A 5,566-nucleotide genomic window follows, 5' to 3' on the forward strand; every position below is an offset into this window, starting at 1 on the left:
ATATATGTATATATATGCACGTGTATATATAAATGTGTGTGTGTGTATATATGTGAGCATGTATATTGGAATTTTGTTTGTTTCTTTTATTTTAATAATTCCAAAGAAAACTCCAGACGATTTTTTTTTTGTGCAATTTTAATACGCTTCGTACTTGAATGTTTAAAGTTCAGACAGTCTGCAGAAATATTGAGCTGAACTACAAAGTCTGGCAGCTGCGGTGTTGTCTAGGTAAAATGAATTGCATGCGCCATCTCACTTGTCACGGTTCACGATTAACCGAGCAAAAAATTAACATATAGCTCCTGTATCACAGACCAGTGGATTAGCAATAAGTTCGTTAACAGAGAACATTATACATAACCATGAACATTATGGTCATCATCATCATCTACATCTCGCTCAACGTGATCATCATAGTCACTATTATTACCTCAGCAGAATAAAACACGTGTTAATCTGAGGCAGTTTCGTCGTGATACACTGTGTTGAAAATTGTATCTGCCTGAGACATCACGCAGCGAGGTCAAATTCGGTAACTCGTTTTTGCAAAGTAACCTTCTAAATCATTCAATCACACTTTGCCTCCATTTATAATGATGGATGTAAATGTTTATGTGTGTATGTATGTATATATATTTGTGTTTGTGTATTTGTGTAAATATAGTTAAAGATTTATATATTTTTCTATGCAAAAAAGAACATCGAACATAAAGTAAAGGACTTCATACATAGTTAATTTTTGATCTTGTAACGTTAGCCATTTTTTCTTTTAAGTTCCCTTCCGCTGGTGTATAGTTTATACGTTTCGCTACTACCATTTCTTCTATTTTACTTCCTTTCTGATATTTGTGGTTGACTTTGAATGCATAAAGACTTCGCCTGCTGGTTATAAAGTTACGTTTGAAATATCGTCTTTTAAGAGAAGTCTGTTGAAATTTAAATTATATTTTCAAAAGATTTCTACTATAACTTTTTTGAAGTTACATATATATATATATATATATGCGTATATGCGTGTTGTTATTTATGGCATAAGGATTTAGAAACTTCGAGAGATATGAAATAATTGCTTGTTAAATGGTGGAACTCAAGGTTGATTATGCGAGAAATAATATCACGTAGATATTGAGGTAATAAATTCCTTGGTTAGAAGCACTCGTAGGTTACCTATGGGTCGGAAACCAATATTATCTGTAAACATAACTGATCTGTCATAAGTCAAAGGGTGCACATAGAAGTTGGGTAGGCTTTGACAACTGGCTGTCTTGTTTACAGAGAATATGGGTAGTCATGAAATGAATCTGAAAAATATCCATATTTAATTACCCAAAGGTTTTAGACAAAAAAGCGTAAAAGGAGAAAGGATGGTTAATCCTTGACACCTGTCACAGTTCGCCACAAACTAAAATTCACATTTGCAGCGAAATTTATGTCTGTGATAGATTGCACAGATATGGTGAAAAGTTTTACAACATAAGACGAATATGAAAAGTAACTATAAAATATATTTTGTTTTTAAATATAAGCTGATATAGATCTCCAACGAGCATGATGATACAACCCCGCCACACACACAAAGATATGTGCATGTATATATTTGTGTGCGGGTTTATATACAGGGTGCGATGGGTAAATGGTCGCCAGTTTATATTTTTAATTTCACGCACACACATTGTTTGTTTTTGATTTTGTCGACTACACACACAGTATAGTAGCGTCAGTTGGGCACCGTCTGTGAGAAAAACAGCACTATGGCGCCATTCACTCTGCCAGGAATTTGGAAACGACATACCTGTACTGCTTGGCATTTGCACCTGAAGCTCCAATATAGAACATTTTAGTGTGTGTGGGTGTCAACCAGAGGACCGTGAGTGACAAAAATAAAATACCCAGTCAACATCATGGTGTTTGGAGTGATGACTTGAGATAGAGCTGCTCTGGGCCAAGCGGTTGGATGCTGGAAGACCCTATGTCTGGCAACAGAACTCTTTTCCAACCACATTACCCCTAACATCTGGCCACCTAACTCCCCAGGCTGCAATCCCCTTGATTATGTGTGGGGCGCAGTTGAGCGAGAGACCGACAAAACTCCTTTTAACACCAAAGATGAACTGAAAGCAAAGATTATGACAACATTCACGAACTTAAACAAGGAAGCTGTCCAGAAGAGATGCAGGAGATTCTGAAGTCGTCTGCAGGCCGTGATTGAAGCGAATGGCGATTTTATTGAGTGTTATATTCGCTTTTCTCGTTGAAAGTATTAACAACTCATTTGTCATTAAATAGCTGTTGCAAAATATAGACGTTTCAGTTTCAACACATGATCTGAGATCAACAATTTGTTCTATAATTTCAAAAATAACCTTTTTCTGTCTCGAATTAAAGTTGTTCTATGTATTTTGGTGTTGTACTATCTATCACAGTATCCTGTCAAATGCCTATGTAGTTTCATCTGCTTGTTTGCCAATATGTCTGTTAGCGATCTAAGCATTAAATATCATTGTTGTTTCAACTCAAATCTGCGTAGATATTTACGAAGGTATCGTACGATGAGACACTGAAAATCTGTATAGCAAAACTTGAGCTTTTCATTTCTATATTTGTAGTCTGAGATATGTAGTGTGTGCAGAGATTCCAAATTTCTTTAAGATGAAATGCCTTGTGACGTTTCTTCTGGGTCTTTATTTTCAATTCTGTTCAACTTCAGCCAGGGTCGAATTTGCCTCTCATCCTTCGGGGACAAGAAAATAAGTACTAGTCAATTATGGAAGTCGATATAATCGACTAGCCTCTCCGCATCCCACCAACTTTTCAAAATGCTGACCTCGTGCCAAAATTAGAAAGAAATGCTATAAAGAACATTTCAAATTCATTCTAATAATCCTTTCTACTATAAGCACAAGACCTGAAGTTTGGGGGAGGGGGATAGTTGATTAGATCGATCCCAGTACGCAACTGATACTTCATTTATCGATCCCGAGAGGATTAAATGCAAAGTCGACCGTGGCTAAATTTGAACTAAGAACGTAGCGATGGACAAAATACTGCTAAGCTTGTCCCCCAGCGAGCTAGCAATTCTCCCAGCTCGCTGCCCTCATATTTATTCTAATAATGGCTGACGAAAGGGTGTTTTGTAGAATCGCTAGAATTCTGAGTTCTAATCCTTCTGAGGATGACTTTTTTCCTTACTTCCCACGAATTCGCTAAATTAAGAACAAGTGAAGTACAAAAGTCGATATAAACGATTATTCTCTTCAGAAGTTTATGAATTTGATCCTATGTGAGAAATCATTATAATAATTGTTTTTGATTTAGTTATTACGTCAGCAGTTTTCAACAGGTAAGGTTAGTTTTACTCTCGACCCCACTCTTTGATTAATACTTTATTTTATTGACATCGGAAAGATGAAAGGCAAAGTTGACCTTGACAGACTTTGAACACAGAATGTAAAAGAAGAGAAAAACGGGAAAAATTTCGAAAAAATTGTTTATGGTGTTTGTTTCATCCCTTTATGTTCTTGGTTTAAATCACGCCGAGGCCAATTTTGCTTTTCATTATTTTGGAGTCGATAAAATAAAATACCCTGAAGTAATGGGGTTGATCGTATCAATTATCTCTTCCTCTCAAAATCGTATGCCTTTTGCCTGCCTTAGAAACGAAAAGAAATCATTGTAAAAATGACTTGTAAATTAGATATAGGACACTAAATACTTGTACTGGTACTTTATTTTATCGATCCTCCAGGGATAAGTCCTCTATCAGATACGGCAGAATTTCGAAACAGAATGAATTAAATACTGAAGAGTATTTTGTTTGACATTCTATCAGTAATCATTTAAGGTAATATTATTTGCGAAATTAGAGAGAACACCTCACACATTTTCTTGGAAGTGGAGATGGGTACAATTCCACAACAAAATTTGATCACTATTTTTTAAGCCCCAGTAGGATGAAATGCAAAGTTCACATCGGAGAAGTATTAATACAAGACGTGAATAAACAACGTGAGATATATCAAAAACGAATGATATTATTTCCCATATTGTAGGCGGTGACCTAACAGAAGTGTTAGTACACAGGACAAACTGCTTGGTGAGATTTGGTCAGTCTTTACATTCGAAGCTCAAATTCCGTTGAGGTCGATTTTGCCTTTCATCATTCGCAAGTGCCAGTCAAGTATCGGAGTCTATGTATTCTATTTCTTCCTGCCTTCACACCACCAAAAATGCTGGTCCTGAGCCAAAATTTAAAGCTATTATTTACCATATTGTGAGAATTTGTGAATGAAACAAAATAACATCACTTGAAGTGAAACAAAAGCAAGCTTCAGTAGGAATAACAATTCCGCTTCTCAGAAGATCTGATAAAAGTATATCATTTATTTGATCGTTCAAATTACACTATAAAGTAAAAACCATAAGAAATTTTGAAATTAAAACAATCACACAATATGCATCAGAATTCAGTACATTTTATTTCAGGTCGGTAACAATCTTCAATGCATGATATCTTAACCTTATTTCCATTTAGAATTCAGTACGACTGCGTTTCTGTAAGTACGATGACAATTTGGTGTGATTCATAACACGGGTTCTCAACGCTTGAAGTTTCGGGTAGTTGTTGAGAAGAGCAGAATCATCCCTCAGTGGATTCTCAAGAGCGCAATAGCACATCATATCAGCCATTGTGAACTAAAATGAAAATTTAGTATAGGTTTGTAAAATGAGAGAAGAAAGTATAAATATGCGGATATATACATACATACATACATGCATATATACATACATATATATATATATATATATATATATATATATATGTATGTATGTATGTATATGCATACACAGAATATGAGGAGTTTAAGTCAAGAAAGATAGCCCAGACTAATAGGTATGAGGTCTAAGTGCTCTTACCAGGATTTATTATTTATTTATAAACCTCCCCTTCGTTCAGCTTTACATTTCTAATATAATGTATTTATATATCTATCTGCTTTCTCTCATATTAAAGCACGTTATTAATTCTGCCTCTCATTGTTCACTCGGACCTACAAGCTGCTAGCGCTACCTTTTCCCTTCTCGCAACTGGATACATTAACTAAACTTTATTTTCAACATGAACTTTTCCCAGTGATGTGCAACAGGAAGAGCCCTCTCATATGGATGTGAATAAATCTCTCTACCCCCCGGAACACGATAACCTATGAACTGTAACGAACTATCATCTTTCTACCGTACTACGCATTTTTCTACAACAAATTTTCCTGTCAATATATTCCTGCTTCTATTTCGTATATTTCTCCGAAGACGGAATATCCAATATAAGAAACCACAGGTCGATATGGTGATCCAGTACCTGGGATATCCCGGAAACAGCTGCAAGAGGCTATATCCATTAATTCTACTTACATTCCATTAGCATTAAATTTCTTAAATTAAACTAAATTAATTTAAATTCTATAATCCTGCCTTGATTGTTTTCCTCCTCTTCAACTCATACACACACACAGACACACAGACACACACACACACACACACACACACACACACACACACACACACA

General features: G+C 35.5%; 1 pseudogene; it reads right to left on the reverse strand.

Moving 5' to 3' along the window:
- Positions 1–4,455: 4,455 nt before the first annotated feature.
- Positions 4,456–5,566, reverse strand: part of LOC106869783 (S-crystallin 1-like) — an 11,846-nt pseudogene continuing 10,735 nt past the window's right edge.

The sequence above is a fragment of the Octopus bimaculoides genome, chromosome 5, assembly GCF_001194135.2.
Source record: "Octopus bimaculoides isolate UCB-OBI-ISO-001 chromosome 5, ASM119413v2, whole genome shotgun sequence".
Classification (NCBI taxonomy): Eukaryota; Metazoa; Mollusca; class Cephalopoda; order Octopoda; family Octopodidae; genus Octopus; species Octopus bimaculoides.